The sequence below is a fragment of the Pleurodeles waltl genome, chromosome 7 (assembly GCF_031143425.1).
Source record: "Pleurodeles waltl isolate 20211129_DDA chromosome 7, aPleWal1.hap1.20221129, whole genome shotgun sequence".
Lineage (NCBI taxonomy): Eukaryota > Metazoa > Chordata > Amphibia > Caudata > Salamandridae > Pleurodeles > Pleurodeles waltl.
The window spans coordinates 1,320,994,041-1,321,013,543 of record NC_090446.1 but is presented as its reverse complement, the minus strand read 5'-3'; the positions used below and the strand labels follow the sequence as shown (position 1 = coordinate 1,321,013,543).

Sequence of the window (19,503 nt, the reverse complement as noted above, 5' to 3'; positions counted from 1 at the left end):
GAAATTTAAAATGTTCAGGGTGACCTATGTCCAACTTCCTGCCTACAGAAATAGGCCCTCATTCCGACTTTGACCGGCGGCGGTCGCCGCCGGCCTGTCGGGGGCCGCCAGAATACCGCTGCGCGGTCAAAAGACCGCCGCGGTAATTCTGACTTTCCCGCTGGGCTGGCGGGCGGCCGCCTTCAGGCCGCCCGCCAGCCCAGCGGGAAAGATTCTTCCACGATGAAGCCGGCTCGGAATCGAGCCGGCGGAGTGGAAGCTGTGCGACGGGTGCAGTGGCACCCGTCGCGTATTTCACTGTCTGCCAAGCAGACAGTGAAATACTTGTAGGGGCCCTCTTACGGGGGCCCCTGCAATGCCCATGCCAGTGGCATGGGCACTGCAGGGGCCCCCAGGGGCCCCGCGACCCCCCCTACCGCCATCCGGTTCCCGGCGGTCGGACCGCCGGGATCTGGATGGCGGTAGGGGGGGTCGGAATCCCCTCGGCGGCGCAGCAAGCTGCGCCGCCTTGGAGGATTCAATGGGGCGGCGGGACACTGGCGGGAGACCGCCAGTGTTGCCGGTCTGACCGCGGCTTTACCGCCGCGGTCGGAATCCCCATTGGAGCACCGCCGGCCTGTCGGCGGTGCTCCCGCGGTCCTCCGCCCTGGCGGTCTTTGACCGCCAGGGTCAGAATGACCGCCATAGTGCCTTGTATGAGTGGTCTCAGTTGTATTTCTGCTTTTACACTCGAATGATGTCCCTGCGACTATTCCGGCCTTCTCACACAATTTGCCTCCAAGGCGCTAGCGGCACTTTTGTTGTTCTAGAGGTGGTTGTTCATTGTTATGTCTTTGCTTTCACCCCGGGCTCAGAATGTTGAATCAGGCGTTCCCTTTAACCGCTGTCTCGGAGCACTTGTGGCTGGTGGTGGCTTTAGCTTGCAAATCAGTCAGCCGGTCTCCAGGGAGGAGGAGGACGCTTCCTGGTAGCGAAGGGTGAACACCCGGACCTGCTGCTCCTGGGTGTGTGCGTGGGTTTTTATGTGCCTTATGCTCACAGTCCTGGGACTGAGGAAGGAGCCAGTAAACTGTACAGCAACAAGCAGGTGGAACGGTGACCGAGAGGCGAGCAGCATATGCATGGAACAGGGTAATCTATTTTATGTTTGAAAACTTCCAGTGTGGCTTCAAAATAAGGAATAATAGCAACGTGGGAGAGAGAATGTTGCAGGGCAAGAATGTTTAGAGAGAGAGGATCGAAAGAGAAACAGCTAGAGAGGCAGAGGACCACAAGGAGCGAGAGGGACGGGCTTGGTGTATGAGTTAGAGATATAGAGAAGTGATGCTCAAGCTACCAGAGTCCTAGCTGGGACAGCTCGGCTAAAAAGAAGATAGTGAGGGAGGGACTGCTGCAAAAAGAGTGACGAAGGCAAGGATCAAGAGAGGCTTAAAGAGGCTGAGATTGAGAAAGGGACAGAGAAAGAACAGGTAACAGTTTGAGCAGGGGCGTAGCTCCGGAGAGGGGGGGGGGGGGGCGTTACACCCATACAGGAACTTTCAGTTGGGTATGGTAAGGTGTCCGCCGGATTTGATCTGGGATATTTTAGTACTCACTCCGACCAACAAACACACATATACACTCTCATCTCTTTTTTGAAGGTCTTAAAACATGGTCATTTTACCACATACTGAGTTTTATGCACCCTTGACAATCCGCAATCTTTTACCTTTGGTCTGACCCTTAAGTACCCCTCAAAATTTGAAGCTCACACCTCCTTCGTCTAACTGACCAAGGTACGCCCCCTGAGTTTGAGAAAAAGCAGCGAAGAATTCGAGGGAACGATGTTCTGGGGGGCACAGAGAGAGAGAAAGAGAGAGAGAGGGGGAATGGACTGTATGGACACCAAAGAAAGATCGATGAGAAGACGTCAACAATGAGAGGAGTCAAACAGCGGCAGAGATGAGACGCTACCGGGGGACAACAAAGGCCCCGCAGCCCCCGCCAAGGGGTGGGGCGAGCTCCAGGGGCCCACATCAACACAGTACACTGTGCAAGGGCGGCAGGCCCCTGACTGGGTTCGGGGGTGAAGGGGTACCCTACATTTACTTTGCAGGGGAGCCCCGTTAAGTTTCCTTACGCCACTGCCAAGCGAGTGACACGCAGAGTGAAGGAGAGACTGTTTTCCAGCCAGAACAACGTGGTGCCACACATCTATGCACAGCGCGTCAGAGGGCCGGCCCCCAGGAGGGCAGAGGGAGTGGTGGCCAGAAGGAAAGCAGCAGCAGCGGTAATCAGAGACGGTGAGACCCAGGCTGAGGCGGAAGCGCTGCCTCTGCAGGTGTCTCTTTGTGGAAGGTGTAGGTGCAATGCCGCGTCGAGCCAGGCGAGGAGCGACCCTGTGCCCTTAGGGCGGCAAGGGGCACGAGGCCGAACACTTGCTGCTATTCTGATGGGGTTACCTGAGGCAGAGGGCGCCAGCACCGGAGCCGTAGGTGAGAAAGCCAAAAAGGCGGTGCCAAATATAAATGAGTGAATGAATTAATGCACAGTGATCTGCCTCAGGGCACGTCTTCCTTCCTGACCTTCGGTAAGGGGCGATGCGGTAGGGGTTCAGGAGAGATGGAATTTTCAGAGTTCCCTTTCACCATGGAGGAGGAAAATAAAGTTGTGTTTGTATTGTGTCTGGCACATTGTCTTGAACACAAACTTTGTTTTTCGCCGTGTATTTAAGTGATTGGCGGGTAGTGTCACAGCTGTGTGTAAAATGCGATTAATATGTTGTGCGTTCCCAATAAAAGTATGTGTTATAAAGTCCAGTCGGGTTACATTAAATAGCATTGCTGATGGAGAGAGTGCGTTCACTGAGGATTCTGTATATGTGGGATCAGTTTGGAAAGTGTTACAAACAACCGTGGCCTAGTTTAAGGCGTACTCAAACAAGGGTAAAGGTCTCTGCATCCTATTGATCCCGCTCATCTATCAGATAGCCCTTTTTGGGATTTAAATCACAATAACTGGGAATTTTCAATGTAGTGCTTGCAGCTCCGTGGCACTGTGCAAAACCACCGTTCCTATTCCTCAACCCAGTGGTACTCATGCCATCAATCTGATGATTGATGATTGGGCAACCTAATGTAAATAGGATCCTTCGACTGCATTTGGCACATCAACTCACTGCAGCAGGTGCTCAGTGCGCCCCTCATTCTTCCAATTGTTCTCTCGCATATTCCCTGTCTTGTGGCTGTCACCTGCGCCTATGTCGTAGCATTTTATGTTGGCAGCTTAGAGATCAGGGGAAAAGTAACAGTGTGTTTGCCAAGATCACTCACTTGACCAAGCAATGACTGCCAATGGAGCTCCCAGCTGCAAATGCAGCTCATTCCCCAATATAATTGGGCAATTTTCTATGTAGCGCCTAAGAGTTTGCTTATTTGGCAGAGATGCACACAGAGACGCAGGGAAATACTGCGATTTGTTCATAGTGAAACAATTGTAGGGGACCAGAACTCCAGAACTAAGATATATATATTTGTACCAAAAGCAGTTGTCCTGAACGAAAGTGCACTCACAACAGGTCATTATGGAATGTAGCAAAGCCAGCAACTTACAGAGAATTCTTTGGCATTTTCATTATTTCAGGCCTTATGTTTTCAAACATCTCTGGGCACATGTTTCTGGGTTCATCCTTTCATCAGCAGAGAACAAGGGCCAACTGCCTGGCTGCTCAGCAGATTTAATTGCAGGTATCTGATTTTAGTTAAATACCAGTTCTGTCCCAGTAGACCTCAAGTGAGATGCAAAATGCATCCTGGTAAGGGTAGTTCTGCATATTTTAAAATTATATCCCAAGTGAGTTGCTGAAGCCAAACAAAAAAAAAAACCATAGTGTATTACCTCAGTGGGCAAATCAAAGTAAGAAAATCGTTTTTACTGCCAATGTTCCAACCTGCTGCTCTGAAAGTGACCATCCATAAAGTCACACATAGATCTGCTCCTTTATGCAGTGGTGCTGCCTTCACGGCTGGACAGGCCTTTTAATTTGTACTAAAAAGAGAAAGCAGACTCACAACATGGCATTATGGAATGTAGCAAAGTCAGCAACTTACAGAGAATTTGTTGGCATTTTCATTATTTCAGGCCTTATGTTTTCAAACATCTCTGGACGCGTGTTTCTGGGCTCATCCATTGTACACACACACACACACACACACACACACACACACACACATATATCACAAATAATTTTCTCAGCACTCCACAAGTCCAATTATTTCTCCTTTATTTCATTAGCATAGCCACTGACGTGTTTCAACTTGCCTTTCAAAGTCCCTTTACCATTTTTACTTATATACAAACAATCCAGGAAGCCAGTAATGATGCATTCTGTATAATGTAGTTTTCAAGTAAACATTATAATGATCTCTAAGGTTAAAAAATAAAGACATGAATATATACAATGAAGAGAGGTGCCAAAATATATCATATACGCTGAATTACCATGATAATAATAAATTAGAAAGACTTACTGTATAATTCAATGCAAAGACAGCAATTAAATACATCCTAATGCTGTCTGTAGTTTAGAGATGCAGTAGGATAAAGCTGTTGATAAAGTTTTCAATGGATGAAGCAATGACAATCCTAATTTATGTCATTTTTAACCAATCTATACAATTATTTCACATGACATTCCATATATACATTTATTTAAATCTTTTAATCATATATTTTTTAATTAATTAGCCTATCCTTCTGTATATTTATAATTGTTGCAAATCATTGTCATGAAAATTATAACTCATACCAGTTTTTATCAATTTGCATTGTAAATCCATAAAATAAAACAAAACTTATTCATCTGTAGTTATCAATCAAAAATGAAACAATCATTAACTCATTCCAATTAATGTCATGTTCAGTTATTTTTCATTATGAATCAATTAAATGAACAAAAAGATCTTCATCAGCATTCAAACCTCCTGGGATCTTAGTTCGCAATTGAATAATAAGTTTACTCTCTAGCTGTCTTAATCTCAAAGTTCTGTCTCCTCCTCGTTCATCTTGTTTCACCATTGCTAAACCAAATAATCTAATGCTCTTCCAGTCATTAGTATGTTCTGTTATCAGATGTTTTGCAACTGCATAATTTAAATCTCTGTTTTGTATAGCTCTTACATGTTCCAATATTATTTTCTTAAGTTGACAAATGGTACTGCCAATGCACCATAAATCACATTTACATTCAATCAAATACACAACATATTGACTGTTGCAAGTGATTCTTTGTGTAATCCGGACCTCTTTACCATTACAAACTTTAAAAGTCTTCACATTTTGGCTATTTGACAGACTTTGCATTTATTACAATTATGAAAACCAACCATTTCATTGTTCAACCAATTAGTTTTGATGGGTGCCATATAATGGCTACGTACAAGCATATCTTTGAATGAACGTGATTTTCTGTAAATTACCAGAGGCCTTGCACCAACAATTTTTTAGATATCTTGATCACTTTTTAATATCTTCCCATGTGTTTTAAAGATGTTCATGATATCTTTACTCTCTTTGCTATACGTAAGTATCAAACGTGGACTAACAACAGACTACCTTCGTTTTGAGATGTATATATATATATATATATATATATATATATATATATATATATATATATATATATTTTTTACCTAGTGCCTAGTGGTGGTCACCAACAGGTAGTTATAGTTAGGACCTAGTAAAGAAAAAGTGTTTTTTTGATTTGCCTATATCTTTGGTGTCGGTTGACGAGCCTTCACAAAAGTTTCCAAAAAACGTTTACTCTCACTTCAGCTGCTCTCTGGAAAGTTTTGGGGTGATCTGTCAAACAGGGGCAGAGAAAAAGGGTGTGGGTTCCAAAATGCTTCCCGCCATGAATAGTTTTTCATCAAAAGTTTTACTGCAAATATTACATTGATATTATCTGTGATGTTATCAAAGTGTCAGGAGTGCCGTAATTTGAGGGGTAATTAGCAGTGCATGGCGAGGGCACAAGTTATAGCTACCTTAGGGCACAAGTTATACTTACAAGAAATAACTCTAGCTATAACAGGTGAATTTCTATGGTTTTGTACATTTTAAAATGTGAACGTAACTATAACATCCCTGTAACCTTTGGTTTTTTTAAGTGAGAAAACAAAAAAAAAAAAAATATATATATATATATATATATATAAAGTTTTTCCACATCGAACGCTGTGGCATGTGGTTTAGTGACTCACTCTGGGCAAGTGCTGCTTTAGTGCCTCGTGCCTCTCACCATTGCCTGGGGCCACCAGGAAGTACATCTTCACCCTGGGAACAAACACTTTCTGGTAGAAGATGCGAGAACAGGAAGCCTGCAGGTGCTGGTCCGGTCTGCAGGTGCTGGCCCGTAATGCGAGCACTTCCTGGAAGGGGACAAATCAGTCGTGGAGCTGAAGGCTCCTTGTTGCCTGTATAATTGTGTACATCAGCATGTTGACCCTAAATTATTTGCCAAAGACTGAACTCTTTTTGTGTATACATTTCATGACATAAAATATTTCTAACTCACTAGGCTCGTAATGTCAATTCGGTAAAAGGGCTTTAGATTTCTCATCCAGTGCCCACTCACATCTGTGTCTTAGTGCTGGCTCCTGCTGCTTCCAGAACACACACAATCTTTTAGGTCAGTGGTTGCTAACCCTGGGGTCTGTGGGCTCTGCAGTAACTATACAGAGGGTCCATGACTGTTTACAAAAATTAAATAGTATTAGCAGATTAACAATGCTACCTACATAAAAGAGATAAAAGTAAAATTGAAAATGTGCAAAAAGGTCTGTAAATGTGAAGAAATTTGAAGTTGAAAGCTACAAATTAAGTTGGTACCCTTAACTTGATTCTGGGAGTGGCTCAAGCACAGCGAATGGTAGCATGGACAATTGGTGACCTCAATTAAAGTACTGATATGCACAGATAAAAAGCATACATTAACAAACAAGCACTGGCAAAGCCACTAGGTCTTGCCTATGGAAGGATATTGTTCAGGGGACCAACTCATGCTGGACAACCTAAAACAAATAAAGCCCGCATATAGAAAGAAAGCAAATGTGAGTTAAAAACCACAAAGCCAATGGTAAGCAATAGGTATAATGCATTCCCAGGGAAGTTTTCCAAATGTCCCCAAGATGTTGGTAGCAAAACAGACAGGTGTGCTGCTTGGTAGGCTTCAGCCTAGAAAGAAAAAGCAATATGCTAGAGCCTATTAACTCACGTTGTCTTTTAGAAAAAAATCTAACTTTTGAAATGTCCCAACCTTCCCTTTAAAATGCTAATTTTTGTATATCTTTTGTTTGTGTATTGATCAAAATATATGTATTTCTTGAAAGTTCAGTAGTTTCCATAGTTTTGTGTATTGTTTTGAGGTCCAAACCATACAAATTGCTTAGGTGGGGCTCCTTGCTGTCCAGTAGTCATTTATTGGGGGTGCCTAGAAGTAAAAATGTTAAGTACCGCTGCACTAGGTAATGTGCTGGGCTGTGGTAGGGATGGGGTCTTAATCATTACATCGCAGGCCACCCAGAAGCCGAAGGGCATAAATGAGAATGAAACTGTGATTCTGAGAGCAATGGGGATAGGGTAGCCCTGGAGACGTGGCTAAAAAAAGATCTAAGTATTCTGCAACTATTTTGTTAGGTTTTCACCTTCAGGTAAGTATAAAATATAACACACACACCTTAAACAAATGCAAGTTAAAGTAATCAGTGGCAAATACATACATGTTATTTCACGAAGTAATTTGGTTCATGGGATCGCTGATGTTTCAGTGTAACCAGACAGTGATATGTATGTATAGTGCTATGAGGTTCCAGCTGTGACTGAAAGCACTGTGAATATGGAAATTAATATTTTAAAATGTATTACAGAGAGTATAAGATAGGCTGTCGCAAAATGCGAACAGAGATTTGGAGGTAGACTCACTAAAAACCCATGAAAAACAGCATAGGAACAAATGTTGGGGGGGTGGGGGGGTAACAGGACAGCACAGTATCAACTAAAATGCGGCACTGTTCTGCTGTATTCCTAGTACCGGATGCTTAGGGCCAGGCACACACCTCTGCACCAGAGTGCAAAGTTGTCTGCATCATGTTTGTTATAGGTTTTGTACTGAAAGGGTTCCCTTCCTGTACAAAATATCACGCTTAAACAAACTTTAAAACTTTTCACTGTTTAGATGTGTGCTGTCCCGAGAAGCACACATGAAAGTATTGGGAAGGTTGGAGAAATAAAAACATGTCTCCTTTTAAAACCTGCCTTAAAGAGGCATTTTTAACACAAAGGTTTTTCTACTAATGTTATTAAATAATGCTTTGTGTCAGAAATCATAGAGTTGCAAGAGAATGCTCATGTACCACCAACTTAATTCCCACTTGACACAATGTAAATTAGGGCAAACAATCCTTTGCTTTACTTTGAGGCACATTTCCAGCTAGTTTTGTGCTGCACATTAAATTTCAGTTTGCGTCACCTTTACGGCACAAACCAAGTGCAAAATGTAAGTAAACGTGCATGTAGTCATTAACATAGAACAAGTGTGTGAAAAATATATATTTTTAGTAACATGCAAGCAGACTGCTTTAACCATACTTTTTTATACGTTTCTTTTAGAAGGATATACTGCAGTACTCAGCTGATAACACCTTCACTATACCTCTCAAAAAGAATAGATCATTGTCACCAGGAAGCTTGAAATGACTCCTACAATCAAAGCCATAGATTGGCTCCCATGAAGCCTGTTCTGCACCATTATAAGAGGCTCGGTGTTCCTGCACCTGAATTCACTGCCCGGAAAATCCATCAGATAAAATCACTGTAGGAAAAGTCAGCCCTGTAGCTGGACCCTATGCCCAATCACATGTTCTCACATGCCAGCCAACATTCTCCTCTCCTTTATTTACCCTCGTCTCCACCCATACTCCTGACTAATGACAGCCCATGCACACTTTTACAACAGTCCCGTGCAGACTTTTCCCACCTGCTCAGAACAGGTGGCAGGTAAATGTTCATGTTAACCCCCCCCCAGAAAAAGGAATAACATTCAGCATATCACCTGGTAAATTTAGGTCCACACAGTAATCCCGCATTCTCTGGGGGTTAACTTCTAATTTCACAGTACTGGTGGGTTGTTACCGCATAGTACTGGTGATTTCGTGAGTGGAGTTTGCATTCCACCACTACAGTCTAACTTGTAATCAGAGCCATGGTGGGCTACTTAAAGTGCCTAGGGATAGATCAACAGGGAAGAAAGGCCCAATTATAACATTCCAGCACCCCACAAATACATAGCAGCAGTACTTCACTGCACCTGAACTTCAACAAAAGATACACAATGCAAGTTTTCCCCAGAATGTAATAGACAAAGGCAGTGATATTATATTGTTTTGTCATTTGTATAGCATTTTTGTAACCCTTGAAAGGCACAAAGTGTAGATTTTGCACAAACATTCTTTGTTTTATATTCCTATTGTGTTGAGCCCTTTCATAACATAAGGCACTATTTAAGGGGCGAGGGAAAGAAAAAAATATTATATTCTGTTATCAGGTGGTAACAATGGTTCTTAGTAATGCCGTAGCCCTCCAAAGCCTGTCCGCTTTCCTGATTGTGGTTGCTGTTGGCCCTGTTGTACTGTAAAGATTATATGGCTTTTTCCTTCGACAGAGGCTATTTTGGTATTGATTGGATGAACTCTTGGGCCGTGTAACCACATATATGTCTTAGTTTGCACTTCCAAAGGGTAGCTCCTTTCATCTTTGTGCACTTTTAGCCTCACATTCTATGTGGGTCGAACTGTATATACAAAGACCACTCCATAGAGGGCCAGTATAGGCGTGCACAGCCGTGCCCATCCTCATACTTCCCTACACTTAGGAGCAAGCGCAGCTACATGCTTGTTTATGACACAGTTACAGCACTTTCAGCCATGTCCACACACCAAAACACTTCAAACGTAGGCCAGACTGCACTCACACAATTCTGTCCATCAATTACAATTGAATACTTAAGCAACCTATCTCTCACTTATTCCTTCTTCTATTTTATGCACAGGCAAAGTAGCAAAACTTATTAAGACTATAACTCTGGTCCTGATGCATGACATAAAAAACTCCATGTACAGGCCTTAAGAAGCACTGTTCCCGCTATGGCATTGCACAGAGTAACGTACTACCCATCTGCAAATGCAATTTAGTGCCTTGTTAGGGGTAGGAAGCATGCTATAAATACAACTACAACATAATACAATATCCTCGAACCCTACAACACAGTGAGGCCATAATAATGGCAACACAGAGCTAGGCAAATCTCAGGTGACACAAGATATCCCTGCCTTGTATAAACATATAGACTTTACTTATATCCTGATTCAAAGTTGTGTTATAAATTGTGATCCATGCGCAAATTAATGTTTGCATTAAAAATGGAATTCTGAGTTACGCATCAATTACCACATTCTAAAAATTTGAGGAAATCTATCAGGATAAAATGCTAAATCATAAATTCTAAAACACGGAATAATCTGACTGGTAAACACCAATTCCAAATGTTATTCTTCATTGTGTGATGGGAAACTCAGAAGTTACTTATATTACGCATTAAATACAGCAGACCATGGTAGCAGTAATTACTGTGTGCACCAGTATTCACCTGAATTTTACATAACTTAGAACATGGCTTTAGTATCCAAGTCTGTCTTTGTGCTTCTATCATGTTGATTTCCATACCGGAACATTGCTTACAATATATTAATCTCAGTTGGGGGTCACCAATCCCACCTAGTGTGCTCATTTTAGTACCATCTGTAATCTCATACCCTTTAATAAATCTCCACCTCTGTCATTGCCCTGACATTATAGTTGCATATAAACAGAGTTGGGGAGCAATAAGGTGTGGTGTGGGATCTAGGGCAGTGAAAGGACTTGTCTATGCTGCCCATGTTCTTAAAGTCACCAGCAGTCTTTGCTCTTGAACTATGAGTACTACAAATACAGAGGATCAATAAATGGATAATCAAGATCATGCATAGATATTGATGATACATAAAGACCAACATAATCTCCTGATATATCAAATTACCTGGCTACTACAGCCTTCAGGACCACGTTTACGGGTTCCTGCAGAATCTAGTGGACAGAAAGCAGATCTGCAGTGGTGATATATCCACGCTCACCCTATTCTGGCAGGGACTATCTTCCCTGTTTAGAGATCCCTACTTGCCTGGCTGTGGTTTTCTGTGCTTTGTGATCAGCTGTGGTAGTGGCACTTCAACAATGCAGGGTTACTGAGAAGGCACAATTTTTAAAGCAGTCACTCAGCACACTTGTTTGTAGTAAGAAAATAAACACTGCAAGAAGAAGTTTTGTTTCTCAGTAGAAAAAACATATGGCCTGATATGCCACAAGCGTTTTTACTCTGTGTGAGAGGCATTCTGCATTTTCGTGCCTGTTCCATCATGCCTCAAAAAGAGAAAATGAGTGATGGTAGCCCTACTCTCAATAGAGAGGGACGACCATCTTTGTGACTTGGAGCCTCTTGCCAGATAGGCCTCCGCTGAAAATGCGGCCCTTCAACCAACTCTATTCAGAATGAGGGAACAGCAAGTTTAAGGAGGATTTATGGCAGTGCTCTTGCTCCACCAAACACTAAATGAGGCCCTTAGTCTTTGCTCCTGGTGCCTTGAAGCTGCAAGCATGTGGCATACAATGCAAAATAAACCCCAAAAATGATTTGCTAAACAGCAGAGCACGGTTCATTGGAGTGTAGGACAGGCTGGAGGTAGTTTAGGCATATCAGTTAGAAGTTAAAGAAAGAGAAATAGGACTCCAGCCCCGTCACCTTTGTAAAACAAAATGTAATACACAAAACCTGTATGTATACACACACTAGGGCCCTGATTCTGACCCCGGCGGTCTGAGACCGCCGGGGCCAGGGTCGGCGGGAGCACCGCCGACAGGCCGGCGGTGCCCCGCAGGGCATTCTGACCGCGGCGGTTTGGCCGCGGTCAGATTCAGAAAACCGGCGGTCTCCCGCCGGTTTTCCGCTGCCCTTGAGAATCCTCCATGGCGGCGGAGCGCGCTCCGCCGCCATGGGGATTCTGACACCCCCTACCGGATGGCGGTAGGGGGTGCCGCGGGGCCCCTGGGGGCCCCTGCAGTGCCCATGCCAATGGCATGGGCACTGCAAGGGCCCCCGTAAGAGGGCCCCACTCTGTATTTCAGTGTCTGCTTTGCAGACACTGAAATACGCGACGGGTGCCACTGCACCCGTCGCACCTTCCCACTCCACCGGCTCAATTCTGAGCCGGCGTCCTCGTGGGAAGGTTGATTTGCCCTGGGCTGGCGGGAGGCCTTTTGGCGGTCGCCCGCCAGCCCAGGGCAAATCCCAAAATACCCTCAGCGGTCTTTCGACCGCGGAGCGGTATTCTGGTGGGGGAAGTCTGGCGGGCAGCCTCCGCCGCCCGCCAGACTTAGAATGACCCCCTAGATGTTTTTAAAGATCTTTGTTAGTAGACTGTACACATTGTCAAATGCACTGTTTGTTGTATTGTATTGCGTGTGACCAGTATGTTTACAATGCACAGTTTATCACTTTCTTTTCTAGTATTGGCTGTAAGGATAGCTCTGCCCCATAGTTTGAAGTGTTATCCCCGCCTCCATTGGTTCACTGTGAAGCTCAGGTCCAGTTGTTCCCTTGGCGCTGACTAATAGTAACAGAAGACTGTAGGCCACTAAGTGCTTTTGGACCTACTGAGGGTGCCCCAGCAAGAGAGAGAAAACGCAAGGACGAAATGAAGGAGGAAGAGAAAGAGGGAAAAACATTGACAGAGGGAGAAGGCTGGGCGAAAACAGATCCTGCAATAGTTCAACACTGTGGGGGAGTGCTTAGTTAAAAGAGTGTACAATTGTCGTGTGGTATATATGGGAAATATTTTGGTGTTTACCTACAGCAGACTGTGCAGGACGTTTCTACTGAAATCAGCGGTACTCATTTAATCTACCTCAGGAGTATAAATGAGACCTTTAGTATTCAAACGTGTCCATTCAGATCTCTGCAGCAGACACCCAAATGACGAGGACATGGCCAAGCCGGCCCATGTTACCTGTGACACCTTCAGCCAGCCCTGGCTTTTCAGCCAACAACACTTTGTTGGGATGTTTTAGCCCACACATTTCAAGTTGTAATAAGTTTGCGGATGCAATGATCTGTTGGCAAAAAGCAGGAACTAGCTTGATGTTTCAAGCCTGATATGAGGCTTCTTGACAGCAATATAGGGCTTTTCTCACTTTATCAGTACATAGTCCAGTTTCAGGTTCCATGATCGACAGGTATCTTACACTTCAGCACTGGGCTTTACTTTTACAAAATATCATTCGTTCAATTGAAACGATTAAAAACTAGAGCTCCCAGAATGCATTAGGTTGTAAAACAAAGGCCCATGGTAGCGATACGTGGTCTCCGAAGTAGATAGAATCCGAGTTATAGTTTCAGTAAACCTCCACGTTCCAGAAGGACCTATGTTAGACAAGACCGAAGACACCCATTGGCCCCTGGAAGCAACTAAGCTAGAAAGAAAGTTAGTGATCAAATTGCAACTTTCCCAGGTCTCCGAAATACTTGCAAGCGGCTTAATATTATGTGCCAGCCCTGGCTTTGTAGCCAAACGAAGCTTGCATTCTGCTGCATATGTCACACCTGACAGAAAGCGTCCTGGTAGGCATGCCATGCCTTGCACAGACACTGCCACCCAGCCTACAGTCCAGGTGTGTCCACGGAGCAGCTAGGTGTCCGGTTCCAAGCTGTTGCTAGGGTGCTTAATTATCCCACACCGTTCAGAACAGGTAAATAGTGACACCGATAAGCCGTCCGGGGCAGGCCCAGCTCTCATTTATTTATGAGTCTTCTGAAGTGCACACATCTTACTCAGGGAGCGCCAGAGCAGAGATCGGTCGCCAGTTGTCCCATGATGTGAGCCTTTCAGTCCCGAAAGTAGCAGTTCCTTGGTTCTGCGGAGCATCGTAAAAGTACTATAGCTAGAATGCAAGGAAAAAGTCATGACTGGATGATAATTATATAAATTTGAAAGCGGTAACTCAGGACCTTCTATCAGAAGGCTTTTTGCGTCAACCCAGGGTCGACGTGCCTTAAATAAAAGTAGGGGAACTGTGCTCCTGAGTCAAACGGGTCAGCGAGCGTTGGGGGCGGGATCAAAGGCACGGCTAAAAAGAACAAAATATTATGTTGGTCTTTCATCCTCAAGTAACTGCATGCAAAACAACACAAATCCTATAAATAAACAAGCATTGGCAAAGCCACTAGGTCTCGCCTAATCAAGGGCTATTGACTTTGACAGTGAGTTTTTGCCAAGTTGTACATCAGTGTGGCTGCTTTTCAGCATGACTAAAGGTAAGTGGCGTGGAGTGTTGTAGAGTTGAGTGGGGAAGTAGAGTATTGTATAGTGGAGTAGAGTGTCGTAGAGTTGAGTGGAGGAGAGTAAAGTTCAATGGTTCAGTGGCAGAGAGTGTTGTGACGTGGAGTCGCGTGGGGTGGGGTGGAATACGATGGAGGGGGTTGGAGTGGATTGAGGTAGTGGGGTGAATTGGAATACAGTGGGTGGATTGAATTGAGTGGGTGGCTTGGAGTGGGGTGGATTGAAAAGAAGAGAGATGAATCATAGTGGGGTGGATTGTAGTTGGGTGATTAGATTAGAATGAAGTGGGTAGATTGGACTGAAGTGATAGGACTAGGTTGGGGTGGATTGGATTGGGGTGATTTTGAGTGGGGTGAATTTGAGTGGTGTGGACTAGACTGGACTGGAGTGAGGAGGATTAGAGTGGACTGGAGTGGATTGGATTCATTGGTTTGGAGTGGGGTGGAGTGGATTGGACTTGAGTGGGGTAGGATGGAGTGGAGTGGGGTGGATGGATTGGAGTGGGTTGTATTGAACTGAGATGGAGTGAGGTGGACTGGACTAGAGAGAGGTGGATTGTACTAGAGTGTGGTGGATTGGACTAGAGTGGAGTGAGTGGAGAGGGGTGGACTGGAGTGAAGTGGGGTTGGGTGGATTGGAGTGAAGTGGGGTGGGTAGATTGGAGCGAAGTGGGGTGTATTGGAGTGGGTTTGACTGGATTGAATTGCGGTTAACTGGAGAGGTGTGGATTGGAGTGGGGTGGGGTGATTGGGGTGGGGTGGGTTGGACTGGGGTGTCATGGGTTGGATTGGGGTGTGGTAGGGTGGATTGGAGTGGGGTGAATTGGATTGAGTGGATGAATTGGGTTGGAGTGGGGTAGACTGATTGGGGTGGTTTGGATTGGTATCTGATAGGGTGGGTGTGGGGTGTGGTGGACTGGATTGGATTGGAGTGGAGTGAATTGGGATGAAGTGGATTGGAGTGGTGTGGATTAGATTGGTGTGGGGTGAGGTGGATATGATTTGTTTGTAGTGAGGTGGATTGGAGTGGGGTGGACTAAGGTGGTGTGTGGTGAATTGGATTGGAGTGGGTGGAGTAAGGTGAATTTGATTGGATTGGGGTGGATTAAGATGGATTAGAGTGGGGTGAACTGGGGTGGTGCCGGTGTTTTGAGTGGGCAGATCGGGTTGGGTTGGGTTGGTTGCATTGGACTGGAATTGGATGGGTTGGATTGGAGTGAGGTGGGTTGGATTGGAATTTGGTGGTTTGAGTGGGATGGGTTGGATTGGGGTGGGTTGGGTTGGACTGGAGTAGAGTGGGTTGGACTGTAGTGGAGTTGGTTGCACTGGAGTGGGTTGGTTTATGGTGGGTTTGAGTGGGGTCGATTGGATTGGGGTGGATTAGATTGGTCTGGATTGGAGTGGGCTGGGTTGTGGTGTTTGGAGTGTGCTGGAATGGAGTGAATTGGGATGGAGTGGGGTGAACTCGATTGGGGTGAGTGGGCGGGATTGGAATAGAACGGTCTGGAGTGGACTCGATTGGAGTGGGGCAGATTGTTTTTGGTTGAAGTGGGGCAAATTGTTTTGGATTGATGTGGGGCAGATTGGAACGGGGTAGGGTATTTTGGAGTAGGGCAAATTGTTTTGAGCTGGAGTGGGGCAGATAGTTTTGGATTGGAGTGGAACAGATTGTTTTGAGTTGGAGTGTGATAGATTGTTTTGGATTGGAGTGGAACAGATTGTTTTGAATTGGAGTGTGATCGATTGTTTTGTATTGGAGTGGGGCAGATTGCTTTGGTTTGCTGTGTGACAGACTATCAATTGGTGGATTGAATGGAGTGGGTGGATTGGAGTGGGGTGGATTGAAAAGAAGAGAGATTAATCATAGTGGGGTGGATTGTAGTTGGGTGATTAGATTGGAATGAAGTGGGTAGATTGGACTGAAGTGATAGGACTAGGGTGGGATGGATTGGATTGGGGTGATTTTGAGTGGGGTGAATTTGAGTGGGGTGGACTGGACTGGAGTGAGGAGGATTAGAGTAGACTGGAGTGGATTGGATTCATTGGTTTGGAGTGGGGTGGAGTGGATTGGACTTGAGTGGGGTAGGATGGAGTGGAGTGGGGTGGGGTGGATGGATTGGAGTGGGTTGTATTGAACTGGGATGGAGTGAGGTGGACTGGTCTAGAGAGAGGTGGATTGTACTACAGTGTGGTGGATTGGACTAGAGTGGAGTGAGTGGAGTGGGCTGGGGTGGACTGGAGTGAAGTGGGGTGGGGTGGATTGGAGTGAAGTGGGGTGGGTAGATTGGAGCGAAGTGGGGTGTATTGGAGTGGGTTTGACTGGATTGAATTGGGGTTGACTGGAGAGGTGTGGATTGGAGTGAGTTGGGGTGATTGGGGCGGGGTGGGTTGGACTGGGGTGTGGTGGGTTGGATTGGGGTGTGGTAGGGTGGATTGGAGTGGGGTGAATTGGATTGAGTGGATAAATTGGGTTGGAGTGGGGTAGACTGATTGGGGTGGTTTGGATTGGTATCTGATGGGGTGGGGTGTGTGGTGGACTGGATTGGATTGGAGTGGAGTGAATTGGGATGGAGTGGGATGAAGTGGATTGGAGTGGTGTGGATTAGATTGGTGTGGGGTGAGGTGGATTTGATTTGTTTGTAGTGAGGTGAATTGGAGTGGGGTGGACTAAGGTGGTGTGGGGTGAATTGGATTGGAGTAGGTAGATTAAAGTGAATTTGATTGGATTGGGGTGGATTAAGATGGATTAGAGTGGGGTGAACTGGGGTGGTGCGGGTGTATTGAGTGGGCAGATGGGGTTGGGTTGGGGTTGGTTGCATTGGACTGGAATTGGATGGGTTGGATTGGAGTGAGGTGGGTTGGATTGGAATTTGGTTGTTTGGAGTGGGATGGGTTGGATTGGGGTGGGGTTGGGTTGGACTGGAGTAGAGTGGGTTGGACTGTAGTGGAGTTGGTTGCACTGGAGTGGGTTGGTTTATGGTGGGTTTGAGTGGGTAGATTGGATTGGGGTGGATTAGATTGGTCTGGATTGGAGCGGGCTGGGTTGTGGTGATTGGAATGTGCTGGAATGGAGTGAATTGGGATGGAGTGGGGTGAACTGGATTGGGGTGAGTGGACGGGATTGGAAGAGAACGGTCTGGAGTGGATTCGATTGGAGTGGGGCAGATTGTTTTTGATTGAAGTGGGGAAACATTTTTGGATTGATGTGGGGCAGATTGGAACGGGGTAGGGTATTTTGGAGTAGGGCATATTGTTTTGAGCTGGAGTGGGGAAGATCGTTTTGGATTGGAGTGGAACAGATTGTTTTGAGTTGGAGTGTGATAGATTGTTTTGGATTGGAGTGGAACAGATTGTTTTGAGTTGGAGTGTGATAGATTGTTTTGGATTGGAGTGGGGCAGATTGCTTTGGTTTGATGTGTGACAGACTGGTATAGATTGGAGTGTGGCAGATTGGTTTGTAGTAGATTGTTTTGGATTGGAGTGAAGCAGATTATTATGGATTGAAGATTGTTTTAGATTTGGAGAGGAGCAGATTGCTTTGAATTGGAATGGCACAGATTGTTTTGGACTGGAGTGGGGCAGATTCTTTTGGATAGGAGCGGGATGATTTTTTAGGGCTTGAGTGGGGCAGATTGTTTTGGATTTGACCAGGCGGATTGTTTTGGATTAGTGGGGGCAGATTGTTTCGGATTGGAGTGGGCAGATTGGATTGGGGCAGATTATTTTAGCTTGGAGTGGGGCTGATTGGAGTGGGCAGATTGTTTTGGATCGGAATGGGCAGATTTTTTTGGACTGGAGTGGGGCAGATAGTTTTGGTTTGTACTGGGACAGATTGAAATGGGTCAGATAATTTTGGATTGTAGTGGGGCTGATTGTTTTGAATTGTTTTGGGTCAGAGTTCTTGGATGGGTGTGAGGCAGACTGGAGTGGGCAGATTGTTCTGGATTCAAGTGGGGCAGAATGTTTTGGATTGAAGTGGGACAGATTGTTTTGGATTGGAGTAGGTCAGATTGGAGTGGGTCAAATTGTTTTGGATTGGAGTGGGGCAGATCGGAGAGCGGCAGATTGGATTGGAGTGGGGTGTATTGGAATGGGGCAGATTGTTTTGGAATGGACTGGGACAGATTGTTTTGGGTTGTAGTGGAGCAAATTGTTTTGGATTGGAGTGGGACCGATTGTTTTGAGTTGAAGTGTGGCAGACTGTTTTGCATTGGAGTGGGGCAGATTGTTCTGGTTTGCTGTGGGGCAGATTGGTATAGATTGGAGTGGGGCAGATTGGTTTGGGGCAGATTGTGTTGGATTGTGGTGGGACAGATTTCTTTGATAGTAGTGGGGCAGACTGGAATGGGCAGATTGGTTTGGATTGAAGTGGGGCAGACATTTTTGGATTGAAGTGGGGCAGAATGTCTCAGATTGGAATGAAAGAGATTGGAATTGGGCAAAATGTTTTAGATTGGAGTGGGGTAGATCTGAGTGGGGCAGATTGGATTGGAGTGGGGTCTATCGGAGTGGGGAAGGTTGTTTTGGGTTAGAGTGGGGCAGATTGTTTTGGATTGGAGTAGATTGTTTTGTATTGGAGTTTACCAGATTGTTTTGGATAGAGTGGGGCAGATTGTCTCGGATTGGAATGGAGCAGATTCTTTTGGATAGGAGTGGGACAGATTGTTTTGGTTTGTTCTAGGGAAGATTGTTTTGGAATGTAGTGGAGCAGATTGTTTTGAATTGTAGTGGGGCAGATTTCTTGGATAGTAGTGGGGCAGACTGGAGTGGGCATATTGTTTTGGATTGAAGTCGGGCAGACTGTTTTTGATTGAAGTGGGGCAGATTGTTTCGGAATTTCAGTTGGGCAGATTGGATTGGGGTAGATCGGGTAAAGTGTACTGGATTGAAGTGGGTTTGATTGGAGTGGGGCAGATTGGATTGGAGTGGGGCAGATTATTTTAGATTGGAAGTGGGCAGATTGTTTTGGGCTGGAGTGGGGCAGATTGTTTTGGATTGGAGTGGGGAAGATTGTTTTATATTGGAGTGGGGCAGACTGTTTT

General features: G+C 45.3%; 1 protein-coding gene across 2 annotated transcripts in view; it reads left to right on the top strand.

The window, feature by feature from the left end:
- The first annotated feature begins 944 nt into the window (after nucleotides 1–944).
- The window catches only part of FAM83E (family with sequence similarity 83 member E), a 379,140-nt gene continuing 360,581 nt past the window's right edge, over nucleotides 945–19,503 (top strand). Inside the window, exon 1 of one of the 2 annotated variants that reach the window (XM_069200658.1) lies at nucleotides 945–1,131. The gene's annotated coding sequence lies outside the window, so the exon portion shown is untranslated. Of the gene's footprint in view, nucleotides 1,132–2,253; nucleotides 2,475–19,503 lie in introns of those variants that run through there. The other variant, XM_069200657.1, reaches the window with a different exon arrangement.